Source organism: Lolium perenne, chromosome 1 (genome assembly GCF_019359855.2).
Source record: "Lolium perenne isolate Kyuss_39 chromosome 1, Kyuss_2.0, whole genome shotgun sequence".
NCBI classification, from domain to species: Eukaryota; Viridiplantae; Streptophyta; class Magnoliopsida; order Poales; family Poaceae; genus Lolium; species Lolium perenne.
In genome coordinates, this window is record NC_067244.2 from 207,916,676 (window position 1) to 207,943,519 (window position 26,844).

At 43.7% G+C, this 26,844-nt stretch overlaps 1 long non-coding RNA gene across 1 annotated transcript; it reads right to left on the reverse strand.

Annotated features, from left to right (window-relative positions):
- Positions 1 to 19,828: 19,828 nt before the first annotated feature.
- LOC139835050 (uncharacterized) lies at positions 19,829 to 20,372 on the reverse strand. Its single transcript, XR_011750784.1, has 2 exons — positions 20,315 to 20,372; positions 19,829 to 20,217 (listed from the first exon to the last, which is right to left on the reverse strand). It is a non-coding gene; the product is annotated as an uncharacterized lncRNA (long non-coding RNA).
- Between the last annotated feature and the right edge of the window lie 6,472 nt (positions 20,373 to 26,844).

The window sequence follows — 26,844 nt, forward strand, 5'->3', positions numbered from 1 at the left end:
CCCAAGGCCTCGGGATGAGAGGCTTCAGTGATGGCTCTGGTATCTTTGTTTTCTTAGGTACATAAGGGTCCGGGTTAATAACCCAGGACTGCTTCTGCTTCTTCGCCGGAGGTGGATTGGGGGGCGGTGTCTGCTGATCACCCGCCGGACGAGGACTAGGGGGCGGCGTCTGCTTACCCGCCGGACGAGGACTGGGGGGCGGCGTCGGCTGACGTGAAGGAGGTGTATTAGGTGAAGCACCACCACCACCGCCGCCACCGTCACCGCCACCGCCACCGCCACCGCCACCACCACCACCGTAGGGGGGTGGACTTGTTGGCGCCTCGCCTGGAAACTTGATAAACTTCTTCTGCCATAGAATGAACTGGCGCTTGACATCTCCAAGTCTTTTCACCCCTTCAGGTGTAGCAATGTCAATGTCCAGGTCCTCAAACCCTTGGACTATCTCCTCCACCGTCACACGAGCATAGCCATCTTGAATGGGGTTGTTGTGGTGGAGTGCTCCAGTGTGGCAAAGCAACGCCGATGGCTACCTTCATGGACATGTTCCCGATAGGATAATACAGATGACATGCTTTCATCTCCTTTATATCGTCCACGGGGTAGCGAGGAGGCTCCTGCAGTAATTTCGACCACCGAGAGGCTCCGGTGCGGTAATTTCTATCGTCGGTGCACCAGCCGGTGAGGCCTCCGTGGAAGCCACGCTTCTTCTCCGCCGCTGGCTTCCGAGATCCATTGGATGATCTTCGACATCTGCGCCCGAGCTGCATCTCTTTCGGCGACTAGTACACTCACGGTTTTCTTCATCACATCCATTTCCGTTACCAACTTCGCCACAACATCTGCATCCCGATCCATCTTTCTCTTACGGCTTCTGTAACCGTACGGGTCATCGTTCTGGGGGAACCCTACTTTCCACGGAATGGGCCCCATGCCTCGTATACGTCCTCCGTGTTCAGGATTCCCGAGGGCTTTTGTCAGGGCGTCGTTCTCTCTGTTGAACCTGATCCTCCCCTCTTGAGCCTCCCTCATTGCCTCAATAAGCTTTTTGGTGGGTGTAATTATTTTGCCCTGGTAAACACACTCCCCTGTCTCCGGGTTCAGCGATCCCCCATGCCCGTACCACCAGCTTTTGGCCCTTGGGTCCCATCCCTCCGTGCACTGACGGATTCCTCGCGCCCTCGGCTCGTTCTCCATCTTCTCCCACTTAGGCTGCCAAAAGCGATACCCTCCTGGCCCCATTTTATGATTGTACTCCTTCTTGGCCGCATTTTCCTTATTTTTTTCGATAGTTCAAGGAACTGCTCCGATTTCTTTTGCTTCACAAATTCTGGCCAATCATGTTGCAGTTTCTCATATTGTCCTTTGAAATCCGGAGTCTTGCCCTGGTTGACAAAGTCATGGGCTAGATTTTGCTTGTATTTCCGGAATGCGTTGGCCATCCTAGAAAGAGCGAAGTGTTTGAATAGCTTGCGCCTCTTCTTGTTTTCCGCAATCTTGTTACCCTCCTCATCGTATTTGCGGTATTCGGAGGTAGAACGAAATGTTCCATAAGCTTGTTGAAGCAATCTTTTTTCTCTCTTATCGACAAAAGTGAAACCAACACGTGCCTTCTTTGGCTCATTCCACTCTGGCGGGTGATCGAGACGTTGTCTCTAACAACGGCTCCGCATTGGCCGACAAACTTGGTGGCGTTCTTCTTGGGCTCCGGCTGCCTGCCGGTTGCTTCGTCGACAACATCGATGGTGCATGTTTCTCCTGCTTTCATCGTCTTGGTTGCGCCACGCTTTGACGACGTACTCAATTTTTTCGACGATCCGGCCGAGGGCTAAAATAAGAAAGAGAGTCGCGCGCGTTAGTACACACACATTTATTCAAATCAGTTAGTTTGTATCACCAGACGCTCAATATGTATATATATATACCTCGGCGCCGGAGGTGGTTGCTACTTCCAATTGAAGATCGTTGTTTATCGACGTTTCTTCGGCATCATCTGCTTGCTGACGGCGCCCTTCATCTTCACACTCAAGGTTCAGATAAGAAGAGATATCATCTTCTTCTTCTCCGGTCGGCACATATGGAATATCGCCTTTGATGATGCCGAACATATGGTCTTCGACGTCCAGGATCATAGTTGTCCAGAATCGGGTCAGCTCTATCGTCCGCCATATGTCGATCCCGAAAACATGTAGTCAAAACAAATTAATTGTGTATATGCCAGCATTATCACATCTCTTCTACATATAAAGAGAGACGGCGACGAGGAGGCGAGAGAGGGGGACGCGATGACCGCGTGACCGAGAGAACGGTGGCGGTGGCGAAAGGGCGGTGGCGAAAGGGCGGTGGCGGTGACGAGGACACATAACCCTCGCGGTGGCGGTGGCGCGTTGACGGCGTTGGCGTTGGCGCGTTGAATAGAGGCGGTAGCGTTGACGGCGTTACATTTTTATGAATAGGTAGCGTTTGACGGCGTTGACGGTGTTGGCGACGGTACGGCGGCGACACCACGGCGACAACGACGAAGGAGTTATAGTTAATTATATAGTTAAAATTAAAAATAACAAACATAATTACAAAATTACAAAATTTTAAGTTTTTTAAGTTCTTTTTGTTAAGTATATAGTTAAAATTTAGTTCTTTTTAAGTTCTTAAAATTTAGTTCTTTTTAAGTTTATAGTTCTTTTTGTTAAGTATATAGTCCCGAAAACTTTTATGATAAGTTCTTTTTAAGTTTATAGTTCTTTTTGTTAAGTTTACAAAATTTAGTTCTTTTTAAGTTTATAGTTCTTTTTAAGTTCTTAAAATTTAGTTCTTTTTAAGTTTATAGTTCTTTTTGTTAAGTATATAGTCCCGAAAACTTTTATGATAAGTTCTTTTTAAGTTTATAGTTCTTTTTGTTAAGTTTACAAAATTTAGTTCTTTTTAAGTTTATAGTTTTTTTTGTTAATTATCAAATTTTACCGTTTTCTAAAACTAATTAACTAGTTAAAACTAAAAAAACCTAAAAAACTAAAAAAAAAAGGCGGCCGGCGCCCCACACGATCTCTCTGTACCGCGCGGCCGCGCGTGCGCGCGCGGCAACACAGGCGCCGGCGCCGGCGAGAGCGGCATTGGGCGGGCGAGCGAGGCGGCCGCGCGCGCGCGGCCGTGGGCGAGGGCGCGCGGCGTTGGGCGAGCGAGAGGCGGCCGCGCGCGGCCGTGGCCGGCGAGAGGGAGGAGCGGGCGGGGGAGAGCGCGCGGCGACGGCGAGAGGGAGGAGCGGGGCGACGGCGCGCAGCAACGTACGGCGGCGGCGGAGGAGTTCGGCGCGCGGCGACGAGGGCGTCGAGGAGGCGCGGCGGCGAGCACGGACTCTGCAGAGAAACGAGGAGGCGCGGCGGAGAAGAAGAGGAACTGGCGCTTGGCGCCGCGCGCGCGTATTTATAACCCCCCCCCCTTTAGTCGCGGTTGGGGACGCGACCCGCGACTAAAGGGTACCCTTTAGTCGCGGTTGGCCAGACCAACCGCGACTAAAGGGTTTTTTCGCCGGGTTTTTCGTTCCCGCGCTGAAGGACCCTTTAGTCGCGGTTGGCGAGGCCAACCGCCACTAAAGGTCTTTTTTCAAATTACTTTTCTTTTTCAATTCAGAAAATAAAACTAATTCATTTCAGAATCATAAAATACAAATAATATATCAAAAAATTCAGAAAAATAAAACTAATTCAATTCAAATTCTTAAAAATACAAATAATATATCAAAAAAATCAGAAAAATAAAACTAATTCAATTCAAATTCTTAAAAATACAAATAATATATATCAAAAAAATCAGAAAAATAAAACTAATTCAATTCAAATTCTTAAAAATACAAATAATATATCAAAAAAATCAGAAAAATAAAACTAATTCATTTCAAAATTTTAAAAATACAAATTATATATCAAAAAAATCAGAAAAATAAAACTAATTCATTTCAATATGTTAAAAATACAAATAATATATCAAAAAATTAAGAAAAATAAAACTAATTCAATTCAATATGTTAAAAATACATATAATATATCAAAAAATTCATAAAAATAAAACTAATTCAATTCAAAATGTTTAAAATACATATAATATATCAAAAAATTCATAAAAATAAAACTAATTCAATTCAAAATCTTAAAAATACAAATAATATATCAAAAAATTCATGAAAATAAAACTAATTCAATTCAAAATCTTAAAAATACAAATAATATATCAAAAAATTCAGAAAAATAAAACTAATTCAATTCAAAAATTTAAAAATACAAATTATCAAAAATTCATAAAAATAAAACTAATTCAATTCAAAAGTTCGTTGGCCCCCTCTTCCCGCCTCTTTCCGCCGACCCCCTCTTCCCTCCTCGTCTTCCCGCCATTTCTTCCCTGTCTTCCCGCCTCTTTCTTCCCGCCAATTGTTTCCCGCCAATTTCTTCCGGCCTCTTTCTTCCCGCCAATTTTTTCCCGCCAATTTCTTCCCGCCACTTTCTCCCCGCCTCTTTCTTCCCGCCTCCTGTCTTCCCGCTCCCATTTTTCCCGCCATTTGTCACTACATATAGGTAGCCCGCTTGGCCGGCATCACATCTCTACAATCTCTCATCACTCTCTCATGGCTTCCACCGCACCCACTCTAACCTACCGGCAGGTGGAGGAGCTTTGCGCCTCGAACTACCCTTGCCCTCCGGACTACCGCGTCCTCGGGCTGGAGCCTAAGCGCCGGCGGCGTGCCGGTCCCTCCCGTCCCTCGTGTACCGCGCGCCGGCGGCCATCACGAACCACTACTACCTCGACCTCACGCCGGAGCAGCGGATGAATCCGCCGGCATCCCGATAACCAGCATACTTGGGACGCCTTCTTCATCAATCGGCGTGAGAGGGCGCTCGCTAGGTATGAGGAGGACGGTCTGCCTCCTGGAAACTTCCACGAGGCCGGCCGTCGGCTATGGTGGTACGGCCGGACTCTGCAGAGCGTCATGGACTACATCACGGCCGGCGATATCCCCGCCCGCGCTACCCTCGATTCGAGCCACGAGCGCCGCCCGACGACCCGACGACAAAGAATGACGACGACGCCGCAACTTAGAAGGCGACGACTACCATACAATGGCGGCGGCTATGAAGACTACGAGTATGCATATTATACGCCTAGGCAGGAGTATGACTAAATCACTCCAAATTTCATGTATGTAGGAGTATGACTTAGTCACTCCAAATTTCCTATATGCAGGAGTATGACTTAGTCACTCCAAATTTCATGTATGCAGGAGTATGACTTAGTCACTCCAAATTTCATGTATCATCGTTGCTATCTCGAGTCAATTGAATCATTCAAAAATGGACACCAAACACATCACGGGTAATATAATTCACATGATTCATTCAACAAAGTTTGGTACAATAAATTATTACACATCATTTCTTCCCTTGTGTCCCCGCTTGCTTACGATTGTCTTGCCGTATCCATGGAGCATCCTCATCATTTAACTTAATGCTTGGGTCGGTGTTCACTTTGAAGGGCGGAATTTCAGCAAACATATTATAATCTTTTGACATGTCTGTCTTGTCCTCCACTCCCACGATGTTTCTTTTCCCTGAAAGAACAATGTGGCGCTTTGGATCATCGAACGATGTGCGATCGTTTTCTTATCTTTCCGTTTCCTCGGTTTGCTACTCATGTCCTTCACATAGAAAACCTGAGCGACATCTTTCGCTAGGACGAATGGTTCGTCAAGATAACCAAGATTGTTGAAATCCACCATTGTCATTCCGTATTGCTGGTCCACCTTTACCCCACCTCCCGTTAGCTTGAACCATTTGCCAGGAACAAAGGGACCCTAAAGGAGGGTCCATAGTCAAGTTCCCATATCTCCTCTATGTAACCATAATATGTGACCTTTTGCCCATTCTCGGTTGCCGCATCAAAGCGGACACCACTGTTTTGGTTGGTGCTCTTTTTATCTTGGGCGATCGTGTAAAATGTATTCCCATTTATCTCGTACCCTTGGAAAGTCGTTATAGTCGAAGATGGTGTCTTGGCCAACATGTACGGTGATCTACAACCTTATTGTCACTCATTAAATGTTTTCTCAACCAACCGCCGAAAGTCTCCATGTGGGCCTTCCTAATCCAGGATTCGGGCTTCCTGTGGTTGTCCGAGCGTAAAATATTCTTGTGTTTCTCAAAGTACGGAGCCACCAAGCTGGAATTGGTCGGAAGCGTGTGGTGTGCTTGATCGAGAGAATGGCCGTCCATACATATCATTGATTTCCTTCCGATCGTGCCTTTTCCACTTAGTCTCCCCTCGTGCCGCGATTGAGGAAGACCAATCGGCTTAAGGTCGGGAACAAAGTCAACACAAAACTCAATTACCTCCTCATTTCCATAGCCCTTGGCGATGCTTCCTTACGGCCTAGCACGGTTACGAACATATTTCTTTAATACTCCCATGAACCTCTCGAAGGGGAACATATTGTGTAGAAATACAGACCGAGAATGGAAATCTCATCGACTAGGTGAACCAGGAGGTGCGTCATAATATTGAAGAAGGATGGCGGGAACACCAACTCGAAATCGACAAGACATTGGATCACATCGTTACGTAACCGTGGTAGAACTTCTGGATTGATTACCTTACGAGAGATTGCATTGAGGAATGCACATAGCTTCACAATGGCTACTCGAACATTTTCCTACAGAGCCCCTCAAAGCAATCGGAAGCAATTGCGTCATAATCACGTGGCGGTCGTGAGACTTCAGGTTTTGGAACTTTTTCTCCGCCATGTTTATTATTCCCTTTATATTGGACGAGAATCTGACGGGACCTTCATACCGCTCAGGCATTCAAAAAAGATGACCTTCTCTTCTTTGGTCGAGCGTAGCCGGCACGACCTTGAAACCGTTCCTGGATGCTTTGGTCATCGTGGTCTTTCAAACTTTGCCGGTCTGCCGTGCTTCCTTTGTATCATTTGACTTCCCATACACGCCCAAGAAGCTTAGGATGTTCACGCAAATATTCTTCGTAACGTGCATCACGTCGATTGCAGAGCGGACTTCTAGGACTTTCCAATATTCTAGCTCCCGAATATAGATTTCTTCTTCCACATGGCTACGTGCCCGTCAGCTCCCTTCGGAACCGATTGTCCGCCAGACCCTTTCCAAAGATGACTTTCAAACCCTTGACCATATCAAATACCTCAGCACCAGTGTGTTCCGCAGGCTTCGGCCGGTGATCTGCCTTGCCGTTGTAATGCTTGCCTTTCTTTCTTCTTGGATGACCTTTCGGAAGAAATCGACGATGCCCAAGGTACACGTTCTTCTTACAATTTGGCAAATGTACACTTTCGAGTCTCATGTAAGCGGTGCGTGCATGCATTGTATCCCTTATTTGACAGTCCCGAAAGGTTACTAAGAGCAGGCCAATCGTTGATGGTTACGAAAAGCAACGCTCGTAGGTCAAATTCCTCTTCTTTGTGCTCATCCCACACACGGACACCAGGTCTGCCCCACAGCTGTAAAAGTTCATCAACTAATGGCCTTAGGTACACATCGATGTCGTTGCCGGGTTGCTTCGGACCTTGGATGAGCACTCGGCATCATAATGAACTTCCGCTTCATGCACAACCAAGGAGGAAGGTTGTAGATGCATAGAGTCACGGGCCAGGTACTATGGCTGGAGCTCGCTCGCCAAAAGGATTCATGCCATCCGTACTTAGACCAAATCTTATGTTCCTTGCGTCACCTGCAAAATCTTTGAACTCTCTGTCGATCTTTCTCCATTGCGTTCCATCTGCGGGTGTCTCAACTCCCCGTCCGACTTACGGTCCTCTTTGTGCCATCGCAACAACTTGGCATGCTCTTTGTTCTGAGCAGACGTTTCAACCGTGGTATTATAGGAGCATACCACATCACCTTGGCGGGAACCCTCTTCCGGGTTTCGGCCCTCAACATCGTCACCAGGGTCATCGCCTCCGATCTTATAACGCAATGCAGTGCATACCGGGCATTCATTCAAATTCTCGTATTCACCGCGGTAGAGGATGCGATCGTTGATGCATGCATGTATCTTCGTAACCTCTAAACCTAGAGGGCAGACAACCTTCTTTGCTTCGTACGTAGTGGCGGGCAACTCGTTATTCTTTGGAAACATATTCTTCAACATTTTCAGCAAGTTTTCAAATGCCGAGTCAGCTACACCTGCCTCGTGCCTTCCATCTCAGCAAATCCAAGTGTGCAGCCCAGCTTTTTCAGACCATCATCGCATCCGGTACAGCGCCTTCTGTGATCCTCTAACATGCGATCCAAATTCTCCCTCTCTTTTTCAGTTTCGCAGCGTCTCCGTGCATCAGCAATGGTCCGACCAAGATCATCAACGGGATCATCTCGTGGCTCTTCTTCACCTTCCCCTTCACCTTCCCCTTCACCTTGAGCATCCTCCATGAAAGTATCACCGAAGTGAGCAAGATAGCTTTCATCGTTGAAATCATCCCCTTCTTCATCTTCTTCCATTATAACCCCTCTTTCTCCATGCTTGGTCCAACAATTATAGCTTGGCATGAAACCGTGCGGCGGTGCATGTGAACATCTCTTGAGGAAGAGTAACCTTCGATTCTTACATTTAACACATGGACAGATAACAAAACCCCCCTGCTTGTTCGCATTAGCCACTACGAGGAAATCTTTCAAACCCGCACTGAACTCGCCGGAGAGACGGTTACCGTACATCCATTGTCGATTCATCTGCATTATTATAATATAAAATATATAATTAACCATCATGCATTTGTTAAACTAACTAGCTACAAACAATATAAATTAAACAATGAACTACACACACATGCACATTTTATCAACGACACATCAAAGGTTCAAGTTGCTAACCGCGATCGAGGAGGAAAAAATAAATGAGAAAGCTCAAGTGTGGCTCCAACACTTCATATCATGTTTGTTTCATGCTCTTGGGGCATTTCATCAAACACCTTATGTGCATAAGAGGAACTAAAAGCAAACCTAACACCCACTTGTGAAGCTTGTGAAGAGAATGGCACCAAATGGCTAAGTGTTGGCTGCTGGATGGGTATATATAGGGGAGGGGCTTTAGTCCCGGTTGGCCTGGCCAACCGCGACTAAAGGCCTTCGGGCACCTTTAGTCGCGGTTGGCCTGGCCAACCGCGACTAAAGACCCCCCACGTGCACCGGCTGGCCACCGAGCGCCCTGGGCCCAGGCCTTTGGTCGCGGTTCTCCTCCCGAACCGCGACTAAAGGTACCATTAGTCGCGGTTCCTGCAGCATCGCGACTTATGGGGCTCACCCGAAGCCTGTTTTTCCACCAGTGTATGTTATTTCATCCCCAATAACCACTGGAATGATCATAGGCAAGCCACTCTAATCCCTCACAATTAAGGGGTTCCCTACTACGCATGTGAATATCATGCCATCACGTGATTTCACTTAGCACCGTACATACTATCACATGACCAATGATAGTTTCCTCTCTAGTCCCGTAGGAAAATATTACATATATGGTGCACTTCACATAATATCTAGAGAGAAAACAAAATAAATGCCCGTGAACTGAAATTATGGATCATCTTTATTTCACATCATAAATATTGATAGGATTTCTCCATCTCCCCAAGAATAAGGTAAACTACTCAAACATAAAGGAAATAGATAACATCATCATAGGTATATGAATGGTATACGAGGATGAACTCAAGGGCAAACCCATAATGGAAATTGGATTTACAACAAGAAGGAGGTAAATGAGATGGGAATGGTGATGGTGATGAAGATGCATCGGTTGATGATGATGGTGATGATGTCTTGACCTCCATTGATCCGTGTAGAAGCAAGGATGATGCCCTCTGCAAGTTTCCCATCTAGATCTCTTATGGAGGTGAGGTTTCTATGAGTTGTGGCAGCTCTAAATGTCGGATCTCAGATCTGTCTTCGCGTGGTGAAACTATTTGACGAGGCGGAGGCGGTGCCACATGGTACGGGCACGTGGTACGGGTGGGTCATGGCCGTGCCGACGATGATTACACTACAAGAAAAGTTCTCATAGACAACGTCCCAAAATCGTCCGCTAAGGGGTATTTTTCGTCGCCTATGGGCCTAACCCGACGATATGGGTTCTGTTGTCGAAACTGCGTCAGGCAAAGTCCTACGACGATTTTTTCGGTCCGTCGCGCTTGGGCACCCTTCCGCCACGGAAAATCGGACCGTTGCAAAAGTGTTTCCGGGAGCCCGTTGACTGCTGACGTCATGCAAACTGACACGTGGCAGACGCCGTTAACTGGCAGTTAACGGCGTTAACCGGCTGAAACCCCGTGGTAGATGGTAGGCCCACACGAGGCCTGCCACGTCTTAAGCGGGCCGGCCCATTAAGTTTGCGGGCCGGGCCAGCTGAGTTAGTTTGACCGGTCAACTATATAGCTGGGCTGGTCCATTAGTTACGTGGGCCGGGCCTAACCTCTAAGGTTGACTGGTCAAAACTTTAATGGGCCGGCCCACTAAGCATGTGGATCGGGCCGAATGCACTCGTTTGACCGGTCAACAGCCAAAAGGGCCGGCCCACAAGACATGTGGGACTCACTTTCCTGTTATCGGGCCGGCCCATTTAACAAGTGTGGTCCACCTTAAAGCAAGTGGGCCGGCCCAAGAAGTTATCGGGCCAGCCCAATTAGCCTGTGGGTCCCACTTTCCTGCTATCGGGCCGGCCCATTTAGTACGTGGGGTCCACAATAGATCAAATGGGCTGGCCCAACAAGAAAGTGGGCCGGGCCAAAAACACATGTGGGTCCCACTTTCCTGTAAAAGGGCCGGCCCATTTAGTATGTGGGGTCCACCATATAGCAAGTGGGCCGGCCCAACAAGATAGTGGGCCGGGCCAAAACCACAGGTGGGTCCCACTTTCCTGTTAAAGGGCCGGCCCATTAAGTATGTGGGGTCCACCATATAGCAAGTGGGCTGGCCCAACAAGATAGTGGGTCGGCCCAATAAGCAGGTGGGGCCCACTATCGTGTTAAAGGGCCGGCCCATTTAGTATGTGGGGTCCACTGATAAGTCTCCAACGTATCTATAATTTCCGATGTTCCATGCTTGTTTTATGACAATACCAACATGTTTTGTTCACACTTTATATCATTTTCATGCATTTTCCGGAACTAACCTATTAACAAGATGCCACAGTGCCAGTTCCTGTTTTCTGCTGTTTTTGGTTCCAGAAAGGCTGTTCGGGCAATATTCTCGGAATTGGACGAAATCAACGCCAAACCTCCTATTTTTCCCTAAGCGTCCGAACACCGAAGAAGAGTCGGAGAGGGGCCAGGGGGCCACCACACCACATGGCGGCGCGGGCCGGGCCTAGGCCGCGCCGGCCTAGGGTGTGGCGCCCTGTGTGCCCCCTGCGCCGCCTCTTCACCTATAAAAGCCCTTTCGACCTAAAAACGCAGTACCAATTGACGAAACTCCGAGAAAGACTCCGGGGGCGCCGCCACCGTCGCGAAACTCAATTCGGGGGACAGAACTCTCTGTTCCGGCACCCTGCCGGACGGGGAATTGCCCCCGGAGTCATCTCCACCGCCGTCTTCACCGCCATCTTCACCGCCATCGCTGCTTCCATGATGAGGAGGGAGTAATCCACCTCCGAGGCTGAGGGCTCCGCTGTAGCTATGTGGTTCATCTCTCTCCCATGTACCTCAATACAATAATCTCATGAGCTGCTTTACATGATTGAGATTCATATGAGTTTGTATCACAATTTATCTATGTGCTACTCTAGCAAAGTTATTAAAGTAGTTCTATTCCTCCTGCACGTGTGTAAAGGTGACAGTGTGTGCACCGTGTTAGTACTTGGTTTATGCTATGATCATGATCTCTTGTAGATTGCGAAGTTAACTATTGCTATGATAATATTGATGTGATCTATTCCTCCTACATATGCATGAAGGTGACAGTGTGCATGCTATGTTAGTACTTGGTTTAGTCTGTTGATCTATCTTACACTATAAGGTTACTTAAATATGAGCATTATTGTGGAGCTTGTTAACTCCGGCATTGAGGGTTCGTGTAATCCTACGCAATGTGTTCATCATCCAACAAAAGTGTAGAGTATGCATTTATCTATTCTGTTATGTGATCAATGTTGAGAGTGTCCACTAGTGAAAGTGTAATCCCTAGGCCTTGTTCCTAAATACTGCTGCGTTACTACTGCTTGTTTATCGTTTTACCGCGTTACTATCGCTGCAATACTACCACCATCAACTACACGCTAGCAAGCTATTTTACGGCACCGTTGCTACGCTCATATATATTCATACCACCCGTATTTCACTATCTCTTCGCCGAACTAGTGCACCTATTAGGTGTGTTGGGGACACAAGAGACTTCTTGCTTTGTGGTTGCAGGGTTGCATGAGAGGGATATCTTTGACCTCTTCCTCCCTGAGTTCGATAAACCTTGGGTGATCCACTTAAGGGAAAACTTGCTGCTGTTCTACAAACCTCTGCTCTTGGAGGCCCAACACTGTCTACAGGAAAGGAGGGGGAACGTAGACATCAAGCACTTTTCTGGCGCCGTTGCCGGGGAGGAAAGGTAAAAGGTACTCACACTCCGGATCTCGGCTACTAAGCTATTTTCGCCGTTGTAAGTACTCGAAGCTCTTTCCTTTAGATTCTGCAATTGCATCTTTTTGTTTCTTGTTTTACACTAGTTAGGCATAATGGAAAACAACAAAAAAATTGGTGAGCTTTTTAATCTTTTTCCTGATTTAGAATTGTTTGATGCGAAAATTAAAAAACCTATGGAACCTTATTTGCATGCTAGTAGCGATGTTATTAGTATGAATGCAATTACTGCTAATGCTATGGAGAAGTCTAAGCTTGGGGAAGCTAGTTTTTGTGATCTTTTTAGCTTCCCATCTTTAGGGGAGAAAATTTGTTCTGATAATGCTTTATCTCCCATATGCGATAACTCTAATGATGCTTCTGATATTTTGAATCCACCTGCTGAAAGTATTCCGTATAAAATACCTATGAAAATTATTGAACGTGTTATGGACAACCACTATAAAGGGGATGGAACTGTCCATCCTAGAGATCATTTACTGTTTTTGCATGAATTATGCGGGTTATTCAAGTGTGCAGGTATCTCTATGGATGAAGTGAAGAAGAAGCTATTCTCCGTTTCGCTGTCCGGTAAAGCGGCGCATTGGTATAAATTGTTGGAGAATAGTCGTTCTCTTGGTTGGGAGGAAATTGCATCTCTCTTTTATTCTAAATTTTATCCTCCTCATGAAGTGCATATTGATAGGAATTATATTTATAACTTTTATCCTCGTGATGGAGAGAGTATTTCTCGAGCGTGGGGGAGATTGAAGTCACTAATGCTCAAATGTCCCATTCATGAGCTCCCCCGTAATGTTATTGTTAACAATTTTTATGCGAGACTTTCAGGGCAACACAAGGACTATCTGGATGCCTGTTCGGAAGGATCTTTCACAAGCAAGGAGATTGAAGCTAGGTGGGATCTTCTTGATCGGATTGAGGACAACGCTGAAGGATGGGAGAACAATGAAGGTAAAGAGTCAGGTATAAATTATGATTATGAATGCATTGAAGCTTTTATGGATACCGATAAATTTCGAAATATGAGTGCTACTTATGGTCTTGACTCTCAAGTTGCTGCAAATCTTTATAAAGCCTTTGCTTCTCATTTTGAATTGCCTAAAAATAATTTTGATAAGTATCATGAACCTTTTAAAGAGGCTTGCATGAAGAATGAAATTGTTGTTAATTATTGCAATAAGCATGCTCAAACTCCTAAAAATGCTATTTCTTATAAGCATGTTAATTTTTGTGGAATGCATAGGCCTTGCGGAATTAATCAAGTCAAAGATGAATATTGCATCCATCATATTAATGAAAAAACTAGAAAGTGGTTTAGGGCTCTAGATGATCTTGGTAAAAAAGTTTGTGCCCTCTATCCTTTTATTTGTGAAGTTTGCCATGAAGTGGGTCATTTTAATTTTCAATGCCCCTCCAATGATAATTTGAACCCAATGAGTGCTGCAAATTTGTATTGTGATGATGAAATTACTCCTAATCAGCATGATGAACTTACTTTATTTTTGGGGTGTGAAGAATTGTCGAGAAAAATCTCTTTGTTACATATGAGTGATCTTGATATTGATGATGTCCTGCATGGGTGTTTTTCTTATTGCATTGATAATAGCCATACAAATACTTACATACAAAATATTTTAGAAGATGACACCTTGCCAAAATATGATAGGACCGCTGTGTGTTTTCAACTAATTAATGAAAAGGAGGGATCCTCCCAAGTTTCTTCTATTGTTTCTGAAAGTAAATCAGGTTATGCGGACGAGCCACCCTTCAAGCCTCTTCCTCCTAAAGAAGGGAACGAGGAGAAGGAAGAGAAGAAGAAGAAGAAGGGAACGAAGAAGAAGAAGAAGAAGAAGAAGAAGAAGAAGAAGAAGAAGGAGAATAAAAAGAAAGAGGTAACGGCGTATCCCCGCGTGAATGAGATAACGCTAGGTAACCGTAAGTATGTTGCTCCTAATGATTATTGTGATAATGAATCTGAATACGATGATCTTCCTATACCCTTTACATACATTAGCAATCATGATTTGAATGAGCACACTACTTTTGATATTGCAAATCTCTGGGAAACTACTTCTGAAAATGATGATGATAATAATTGCCATAGTGTCAGTGCTATCCATGTTTCCTCCCATAATGATATAGAAAGCTCTAAGCTTGGGGAAGAGGTGTTTGAAAATCCTTTTGCTACTGGTCATTATGTTCTTGATACATCTCCTTCTAATAACAATGATGGTATGGACATAGATAAACCAACTGTGAAAGATAACTATTCTATTTCTTATGATGACACTGCGCCTCCGATCTTTGATGATTATTATAAAGAATGCTATGATATAGGTTATAACTATCCTTATGAAACTTGTCATAGTCATGATTGGATTACCAAAAACAATTCCCTTAATATGCAACTTGTTTACCATGTTCAAATTCTTGATAATAATCTTACTCCAATTACTATTAGTGAGAAGAACTCTTCTTATGCCAAAATTAATGATACTTCTATGCATATGAATCATGATAAGAATGTTTTAAGTGATGGGTATATTGTGGATTTCATCAATGATGCTACTGAAAGTTATTATGAGAGAGGGAAATATGGTTATATGCATCTTAATAATATTAAGTTTCCCCTCTTTATGTTGAGAATCTTGAAGTTACTCGTGTTTTATCCTCTTATGCTTGTCACTTTGTTCTTCATGAGTTCATTTGTGTACAAGATTCCCCTTCATAGGAAGCATGTTAGACTTAAATTTGTTTTGAATTTGCCTCTTGAAGCTCTCTTTTGCTTCAAATACTATTTCCCGCGAATGGATTATTAAAAACTGCTGAGCCCATCTTAATGGCTATAAAGAAAGAACTTCTTGGGAGATAACCCATGTGTTATTTTGCTACAGTAATTTGTTTTTATTTTGTGTCTTGGAAGTTGTTTACTACTGTAGCAACCTCTCCTTATCTTAGTTTTGTGTGTTGTTGTGCCAAGTAAAGCCGTTGATAGAAAAGTAAGTACTAGATTTGGATTACTGCGCAGTTCCAGATTTCTTTGCTGTCACGAATCTGGGTCCACCTCCCTGTAGGTAGCTCAGAAAATTAAGCCAATTTATGTGCATGATCCTCAGATATGTACGCAACTTTCATTCAATTTGAGAATTTTCATTTGAGCAAGTCTGGTGCCATTTTAAAATTCGTCAATACGAACTGTTCTGTTTTGACAGATTCTGCCTTTTATTTCGCATTGCCTCTTTTGCTATGTTGGATGAATTTCTTTGATCCACTAATGTCCAGTAGCATTATGCAATGTCCAGAAGTGTTAAGAATGATTGTGTCACCTCTGAATATGTTAATTTTTATTGTGCACTAACCCTCTAATGAGTTGTTTCGAGTTTGGTGTGGAGGAAGTTTTCAAGGATCAAGAGAGGAGTATGATGCAACATGATCAAGGAGAGTGAAAGCTCTAAGCTTGGGGATGCCCCGGTGGTTTACCCCTGCATATATTAAGAAGACTCAAGCATCTAAGCTTGGGGATGCCCAAGGCATCCCCTTCTTCATCAACAACATCATCAGGTTCCTCCCCTGAAACTATATTTTTATTCCATCACATCTTATGTGCTTTTCTTGGAGCGTCGGTTTGTTTTTGTTTTTGTTGGTGTTTGAATAAATTGGATTACATCATGCTTTTGTGGGAGAGAGACATGCTCCGCTGTTGCATATGAACACATGTGTTCTTAGCTTTTAGTATTCATGGCGAAGTTTCTTCTTCGTTAAATTGTTATATGGTTGGAATTGGAAAATGATACATGTAGTAAATTGCTATAATGTTTTGGGTAATGTGATACTTGGCAATTGTTGTGCTCATGTTTAAGCTCTTGCATCATATGCTTTGCACCCATTAATGAAGAAATACATAGAGCATGCTAAAATCTGGTTTGCATATTTGGTTTCTCTAAGGTCTAGATAATTTCTAGTTTTGAGTTTGAAAAACAAGGAAGACGGTGTAGAGTTTTATAATGTTTTCAATATGTCTTTTATGTGAGTTTTGCTGCACCGGTTCATCCTTGTGTTTGTTTCAAATAAACCTTGCTAGCCTAAACCTTGTATCGAGAGGGAATACTTCTCATGCATCCAAAATACTTGAGCCAACCACTATGCCATTTGTGTCCACCATACCTACCTACTACATGGTATTTTCCGCCATTCCAAAGTAAATTGCTTGAGTGCTACCTTTAAAATTCCATCATTCACCTTTGCAATACATAGCTCATGGGACAAATAGCTTAAAAACTATTGTGGTATTGAATATGTAATTATGCACTTTATCTCTTATTAAGTTGCTTGTTGTGCGATAACCATGTTCACTGGGGACGCCATCAACTACTCATTGTTGAATTTCATGTGAGTTGCTATGCATGTTCGTCTTGTCTGAAGTAAGAGCGATCTACCACCCTATGGTTAAGCATGCATATTGTTAGAGAAGAACATTGGGCCGCTAACTAAAGCCATGATCCATGGTGGAAGTTTCAGTTTTGGACATATATCCTCAATCTCATATGAGAAAATTATTAATTGTTGTTACATGCTTATGCATAAAAGAGGAGTCCATTATCTGTTGTCTATGTTGTCCCGGTATGGATGTCTAAGTTGAGAATAATCAATAGCGAGAAATCCAATGCGAGCTTTCTCCTTAGACCTTTGTACAGGCGGCATAGAGGTACCCCTTTGTGACACTTGGTTAAAACATGTGCATTGTGATGATCCGGTAGTCCAAGCTAATTAGGACAAGGTGCGGGCACTATTAGTATACTATGCATGAGGCTTGCAATTTGTAAGATATAATTTACATGATACATATGCTTTATTACTACCGTTGACAAAATTGTTTCATGTTTTCAAAATAAAAGCTCTAGCACAAATATAGCAATCGATGCTTTCCTCTTTGAAGGACCATTCTTTTACTTTTATTGTTGAGTCAGTTCACCTATCTTTCTCCACCTCAAGAAGCAAACATTTGTGTGAACTGTGCATTGATTCTTATATACTTGCTTATTGCATTTGTTATATTGCTTTGCATTGACAACTATCCATGAGATATACATGTTACAAGTTGAAAGCAACCGCTGAAACTTAATCTTCCATTGTGTTGCTTCAATGTCTCTACTATGAATTTATTGCTTTATGAGTAACTCTTATGCAAGACTTATTGATGCTTGTCTCGAAAGTACTATTCATGAAAAGTCTTTGCTATATGATTCACTTGTTTACTCATTGCATTTACATTGTTTCGAATCGCTGCATTCATCTCATATGCTTTACAATGGTATGATTAAGATTATGTTGGTAGCATGTCACCTCAGAAATTATCTTTTATCGTTTACCTACTCGAGGACGAGTAGGAACTAAGCTTGGGGATGCCGATACGTCTCCAACGTATCTATAATTTCCGATGTTCCATGCTTGTATTATGACAATACCAACATGTTTTGTTCCCACTTTATATCATTTTCATGCATTTTCCGGAACTAACCTATTAACAAGATGCCACGGTGCGATTCTGTTTTCTGCTGTTTTTGGTTCCGTAAAGGCTGTTCGGGCAATATTCTCTAATTGGACGAAATCAACGCCAAACCTCCTATTTTTCCCGGAAGCGTCCGTAACACCGAAGAAGAGTCGGAGAGGGGCCAGGGGGCCACCACACCACATGGCGGCGCGGCCAGGGCCTAGGCCGCCGGCCTAGGGTGTGGCGCCCCCAGTGCCCTCGCGCCGCCTCTTCACCTATAAAAGCCCTTTCGACCTAAAAACGCAGTACCAATTGACGAAACTCCGTAAAGACTCCGGGCGCCGCCACCGTCGCGAAACTCCAATTCGGGGGACAGAACTCTCTGTTCCGGCACCTGCCGGACGGGGAATTGCCCCCGGAGCCATCTCCACCGCCGTCTTCACCGCCATCTTCACCGCCATCGCTGCTTCCATGATGAGGAGGGAGTAATCCACCTCCGAGGCTGAGGGCTCCGCCGTAGCTATGTGGTTCATCTCTCTCCCATGTACCTCAATACAATAAGCTCATGAGCTGCTTAACATGATTGAGATTCATATGAGTTTGTATCACAATTTATCTATGTGCTACTCTAGCAAAGTTATTAAAGTAGTTCTATTCCTCCCGCACGTGTGTAAAGGTGACAGTGTGTGCACCGTGTTAGTACTTGGTTTATGCTATGATCATGATCTCTTGTAGATTGCGAAGTTAACTATTGCTATGATAATATTGATGTGATCTATTCCTCCTACATATGCATGAAGGTGACAGTGTGCATGCTATGTTAGTACTTGGTTTAGTCTGTTGATCTATCTTACACTATAAGGTTACTTAAATATGAGCATTATTGTGGAGCTTGTTAACTCCGGCATTGAGGGTTCGTGTAATCCTACGCAATGTGTTCATCGTCCAACAAAAGTGTAGAGTATGCATTTATCTATTCTGTTATGTGATCAATGTTGAGAGTGTCCACTAGTGAAAGTGTAATCCCTAGGCCTTGTTCCTAAATACTGCTGCGTTACTACTGCTTGTTTACTGTTTTTATCGTTACTACTGCTGCAATACTACCACCATCAACTACACGCCAGCAAGCTATTTTCTGGCACCGTTGCTACTGCTCATATATATTCATACCACCTGTATTTCACTATCTCTTCGCCGAACTAGTGCACCTATTAGGTGTGTTGGGGACACAAGAGACTTCTTGCTTTGTGGTTGCAAGGTTGCATGAGAGGGATATCTTTGACCTCTTCCTCCCTGAGTTCGATAAACCTTGGGTGATCCACTTAAGGGAAAACTTGCTGCTGTTCTACAAACCTCTGCTCTTGGAGGCCCAACACTGTCTACAGGAAAGGAGGGGGAACGTAGACATCATCCACCATATAGCAAGTGGGCCGGCCAAACAAGATAGTGGGCCGGGCCAAAAACACAGGTGGGTCCCACTTTTCTGTTAAAGGGCTGGCCCATTTAGTATGTGGGGTCCACCATATAGCAAGTGGGCTGGCCCAACAAGATAGTGGGCCGGCCCAATAAGCAGGTAGGGCCCACTATCGTGTTAACGGGCCGGCCCAATAACTAAGTGGGTCGACCCAAAATGAAAGTGGGTCCCACACTACTGTAAGTGGGCCGGCCCAATCTGTTGTAGGGCCCTGGTTGTTTGACTAGTCAACTTGCATTAAATTTCATGAGCCTAAAATCTGATATCAATGATACACACAATTACATACACAAATAAAATAACTAGGAAAATTACAAGGCAATTAATGTGCCCAAATAAAAAAATTACATAGAATCATTGAGGACTTCTATTAGCATCATCAATAACACGTTGACATTTGGCAATCGCCTTGATTGAATCTTGTGTACTCTTGGTCAACATATCAGCTACAGATCTTAAAGCAGCAATACCATGTCTTTTATAAAGTACAGCCTTGAGATATTTACTGTTTGATGAAAGGAATGGTCTAGGTTGACGGCTATGAGAGGATGCATCAGAAGAAAGATCAGAACTTTTTGTGGGCCTCTCTTCTGATGAAGATTGCTTCATCACAACTGCATTCTGATAATAATGCAACAAGAGTTAAACGATGAACTATGCAAACGTGTATTAAGCATTGTCGATATGAGATAGTCACAAGTACTAAGCACAGACTTACATTATATCGTTGCATAGGCTCACCCCAGAACCTTTTTTGCGCTCTATCTTCTACTAAGGACTTCTTCATTACAACTGCATTCTAGTAATATTACAAACATAGTTACAACAGTGAACTATTCAAACATTTATTATGCAATGCAGATATAAGATAATAACAAGTTCCATAAATAAGACAATGTATGGAACTTGTACTAAGCACAGACTTACATCATAATGTTGCACAGGGTCGCTTTAGCGACTATCCTCTAATGATGACTGCTTCATTAAAACTGCATTCTGGTAATATTGCAAACATAGTTACAACAATTAACTATTCAAACATGTATTACGCAATGTAGAGATCAGATAACAGCATGTAGCAGAAATAAGCACAAGATAAGATAAGATGCATGTACTAAGCACATACTGGCTCGCTGCAGGTCCTTCTCTTGTGTGCACTAGTCGTGGTCGACATGCCTGTCATTTTAGGTTCAGCCATCAAGTGAAATGCTAATCCTCCTGCTCCATTGTCCTTAATCTGTGTTTAGATATCATATTTAAGACCAAGTCAGCTGGTTTCAAATAACAAAAAACTTGAGCTGCCAAATGAATAAGCCAATATTTACCAGATATCAGATTAAAACCAACTACGTAGTAGATGTTGCTTTGCATGAGATACACATTTCAGACATTCAGATTTAGAGTAGGGTAATGCCAAGGTTTTCCACATAAAGTAAACTGACATTAAGAATGACCAAATGTCAGGTTCAAATCACCTTCGCAGTTGCTCCAAGACAAGCATATCAAATAGGCAGAAACATAGTAAAGCATGAATGGCATTGCTATGGCAGGGTTCCAAGTGTTAATCTCTTGCATAAGGAACAATGCATATAGGTTATAGATAATAACGGAAGTAAACTGCCAAAATTACCAACCAAGAACTCAGATTCCAACCTTCCCTAGCGTCCCCGCTGTTAATGTTGGATATTCTAATAAGTGGTTCGCATGATCAATCCATAGGAAAAATAACATTGACAAGTTAGTCTACGGTAATACAAAGACCAGACATGCACACAACAATAACTATACAAGCTGTGCGACAGGAGCATTCATGGAAAAAAATAGCTATAAGCTAAAGACGAGGTATAAGAGCAAGCAGATTGGAAATGCACATAGCATGATTATAAATGCAGTGTGAGAATAGCAGGCACGAGAAAACAACTAGCGGCTAGTGGTGAGCTAATGACGTGGTATAAGAACAACCAGATTGGAAATGCTCATAGCATGACTATAAAAGGAATAGCATGCAGTACAAAAACAGTTGGCAGCAAATGAATGGGTATAAGGCTATAAATATGTGGATGCACACAGGTGTCAGTAGAATGAACAGGATGGTAGTGACCAGATAATGCTTTTGTACTATACAATATTTAAACGAACTTCATGCGAAGTAACACATCAAGAAAGTTCATGGCATATGAGATCTGCAAATAACTACACAAGAAACACCGCGATCTAACGGGCCAGTGTACTAACCAAGCTGCGGCGGGGTGGACGGGGGCGACAACTTGCATTCCAGCGGCGGCGAACGCGGGAGACGATGAGTCGACCCTGTTTCAGTAGAAGCGGGCGTTAGTGAAGCAGATATGGTTGGCTGGCAAGGGATTCGGTGAAGTTGATACAGCCGCTGCGCCGAGGTAGTCGGTGGAATAGATTGGCTTCTGTGGAGGGGGGGCCGCGGTGAAGTAGACCCGGGTCCGTTGGAGAGGATCTGGTACGTCGACATGAAAGGCGTTGATTGCTACGTTGTGGATGAGGTCGACGGTGAAGCAGATCTGTCGGTGGCGAGGTCGGCGGTGAAGTAGATCCATCGGTGGCGAGGTCGGCGGTGAAGCAGATCCATCGGTGGCGAGGTCGGCGGTGAAGCAGATCCGTCGGTGGCGAGGTCGGCGGTGAAGCAGATCCGTCGGTGGCGAGGGCGGCGGGGGAGCGGATCAGGTGGGTGGACAGCCAACACGATAAGGCTACGCTGTGGAGGAGTATGCCGGCGGCGAAGCAGATATAGTACTGTAGAGAGTCAGAGCTTTGGCGTGTGAGAGTATTTTTGAGCTAATGGGGCGAATGGTTGGTGGGTGGGTGTGGGCCTGTGGGGAGGGTTCGGGATCTAGGCAAGATATTTCATTGTTACCGAATGAGCCCTCCATGGTCGGTGGGTTGTAGCTTCCGGACCAGGGTTAAAAGGGTAAAACTGGTCACGGGATTTTCGAATGGATGCGGCGGGATGATTTGGCGCGCGGCCGAAATTTTCAGTTTCAAGCTACGAGCAGAACGACAAAAATAATGTTCTTCCCCAGGGAGCTCTCATTTCTTCCTCTTCTCTTTCTCTCTCGAGTCTCTCCCACTCCCCCGGCTCCTCTCCCCCTTCTCTCCGGCGGCCTCACCGGCCGGAGACGAGGCCGACTTCTCTCTGTATATCGTACACCCTCCGAACTAAATTAATTGATTCAACTTTCCTTAGACGTGTATGTATCTAGAGTAAAAACATGTGTGGATACATCCATATTTAGATAAGCAAAGTTGAGTCAGCTAATTTGGATCCGAGGGAGTTAGTGTTGTTGTAAGCTTAGATCCAGTGTTTCCCATGAGCAGAATGGCGCAATGGAGTCGGGAATCTCGTCATCGGCTTCAGATCTGGCCTATGGTGAATCTGGCGGATCTTGCCGGCCAAACCCCGATCTGGTGCCATCAAGGTGATGGCGCTAACGGTGAGGCTTGCTTTGGTCAGTGCTTCAGATCTGGCCAACGGGGAAGTCAAGTTGCTAACGTTCACAAGCTCGGGGCATACGACGGCGTCATCCGTCTTGCCCGTGAACATCTTGGCCTTTCACCGGCCCTTCTCAGAGCCAATATGCCGTTGCTGAGGCCATTCTTCTCCTTCGTCCTGGCGACTACCGGCGACACCGTCCCAAGTGGTGCGTCCGCAGCGACGGAGTTGCTGGAAAGGATGCGGAGCAGAGATCTGATGTGCGGTCCAGAAGGACTCGATTGATTTTCTTCTATATGTTTTGGGGTCCTTTTTGTAAAGTTGCAGGTCCTATTAGTTATTGTCTAGTTCTTTTGGACCTCTATGTAATTTTTTGGACTAGTTTCCATTTGCACTGATAAACTTGAATTTTGACAAGTTCACGGGAAAAAAATCCTTTACACATATGGCCTATCATGTATGAACATTCTTGAGATTTAAACTATATGTAATGGCCAGCACTTGCGCAAGGGGCTCGTCTAGTGCGCACTAGTTTCCATTAGCACCGATAAATTTGAATCTTGACAAGTTCTTTGAAGAAAAAATTGATTCACATATAGCCTATCATGTATGAACATTATTGGGATTCAAACTATACATAGATGGCCAACACGTGTGCAAGGGGGTCCTCTAATGTGCACTAGTTTCCATTAGCATTGATAAATTTGAATCTTTACAAGTTCTCGGAAAAAAGTTGCTTCACACATATGCCCTATCATGTATGAACATTATTGGGATTCATATTATATATAGATGGCCAACACTTGTGCAAGGGGGTCCTCTAATTCTTGGGGATTTCAATCTCTCTCTCTCTCTCGATCTATCGTTGGTGGCCAGAACAACACACATATGCATGCACTTTATGCGCAAAGGCGTGGGTGCCTCTAATAATTCATGTGTGTGCGTATATTTGAACATATTCTTGGGGATTTCAATCTCTATCTCTCGATCTATATATCGTTGGTGGCCAAAAAACACACATATATACGCATGCACTTTATGCGCAAAGGCGCGGGTGCCTCTAATAATGTGTGTGCGCACTCGATCGATGATCCCTAAAACTTAAACCATAAAACCCTAATCCCTAATCCCTAAACACCCTAAACACTAAACCCTAAACACTAAACCCTAAACCCTAAACACTACACTCTAAACCCTAAACCCTAAAACCTAAACACTAAACCCTAAACCCTAGACCCTAAACCCTAATTAACCCGAACCCTAAAACCCTAGCTAGATAACCCTAATTAAACCCTACATATACATATAGGCCAACGACACTTAATTGCGCATCAAGCAGGCGACCAACTAATTAGCGCTGATAAATTAATTAACTTGAATTTTGACAAGTTCGCTCGAATGAAAACACATTTGATTAAGTTTCCTCATAATATATATACAATTAGTGTGCATGCGCGCATGGCATACCTTGCACATATCATTCGTGCATATATTTCAATATATATCTGAACATATTCTTAGGGATATATACATATTTCAATCTCTCTCTCGATCTATATATCGTTGGTGGCCAAAAAACACACTTACATACGCATGCACTTTATGCGCAAAGGCGCGGGTACCTCTAATAATGTGTGCGTGCACTCGATCGATGATCCCTAAACCTTAAACCCTAAAACCCTAATCCCTAATCCCTAATTAAATCCTAAACACCCTAAATACTAAACCCTAAACCCTAGACCCTAAACCCTAAACACTAAACCCTAAACCCTAAACCCTAAACACTAAACCCTAACCCTAACCCCTAACTAACCCTAAACCCTAATTAAACCCTACATATATAGGCCAACGACACTTAATTGCGCGGGTGCCTCTAATAATGTGTGTGCGCACTCGATCGATGATCCCTAAACTTTAAACCATAAAACCCTAATCTCCCTAATCCCTAAACACCGTTAACACCCTAAACACTAAACCCTAAACCCTGAACCCTAAACCCTAAACCCTAAACACTAAACCCTAAACACTAAACTCTAAACCTTTGGCCTAGACCCTAAACCCCGATTAACCCTAACCCTAACCCTAACCCCTAGGTAGCTAATTAAACCTAAACCCTAATTAAACCCTACATATATATATATATATATATAGGCCAACGACACTTAATTGCCCATCAAGCAGGCGACCAACTAATTAGCGCTGATAAATTAATTAACTTGATTTTTGACAAGTTCTCTCGAATAAAAACACATTTGATTAAGTTGCCTCATAATATATATACAATTAGTGTGCATGCGCGCATGACATACCTTGCACATATCATTCGTGCATATATTTCAATATATATTTGAACATATTCTTGGGGATATATATATATATTTCAATCTCTCTCTCTCGATCTATGTATCGTTGGTGGCCAAGACACACACTTATATACGCATGCACTTTATGCGCAAAGGCGCGGGTGCCTCTAATAATGTGTGTGTGCACTCGATCGATGATCCCTAAACCTTAAACCCTAAAACCCTAATCCCTAATCCATAATTAAACCCTAAACATACACCCTAAACACCCTAAACACTAAACCCTAAACCCTAGACCCTAAACCCTAAACCCTAAACACTAAACGTACACTAAACCCTAGACCCTAAACCCTAATTAACCCTAACCCTAACCCTACCCTAGGTGTAGCTAACCCTAAACCCTGAACCCTAATTAAACCCTACATATATATAGGCCAACGACACTTAATTGCGCATCAAGCAGGCGACCAACTAATTAGCGCTGATAAATTAATTAACTTGAATTTTGACAAGTTCTCGAATGAAAAACACGTACATTTGATTAAGTTGCCTCACAATATATATATAATTAGTGTGCATGCGCGCATGGCATACCTTGCATATCATTCGTGCATATATTTCAATATATATTTGAACATATTCTTGGGGATATATATATATTTCAATCTCTCTCTCTCGATCTATATATCGTTGGGGGCCAAGAAACACACTTATATATATGCATGCACTTTATGCGCAAAGGCGCGGGTGCCTCTAGCAATGTGTGTGTGCACTCGATCGATGATCCCTAAACCTTAAAACCCTAAAACCCTAATCCCTAATTATACCCTAAACGTACACCCTAAACACCCTAAACACTAAACCCTAAACTCTAAACACTACACCCTAAGCCCTAAACCCTAAACACTAAACCCTAAACCCTAACCCTGGACCCTAAACCCTAAACCCTAAACCCTAAATATATGTCAATCTCTCTCTAGATCTATATATCGTTGGTGGCCAAGAAACACACTTATATATACATATACGCATGCACTTTATGCGCAAAGGCGCGGGTGCCTCTAATAATTAATGTGTGTGTGCACTCGATCGATGATCCCTAAACCTTAAACCCTAAAACCCTAATCCCTAATTATACCCTAAACGTACATCGGCCCTAAACACCCTAAACACTAAACCCTAAACCCTAGACCCTAATCCCTAAACACTACACCCTAAACCCTAAACCCTAAACACTAAACCCTAAACCCTAACCCTAGACCCTAAACCCCAATTAACCCTAACCCTAAAACCCTAGCTAGATAACCCTAAACCCTAATTAAACCCTACATATATATATATAGGCCAACGACACTTAATTGTGCATCAAGCAGGCGACCAACTAATTAGCGCTGATAAATTAATTAACTTGAATTTCGACAAGTTCTCTCGAATGAAAACACATTTGATTAAGTTGCCTCATAATATATATACAATTAGTGT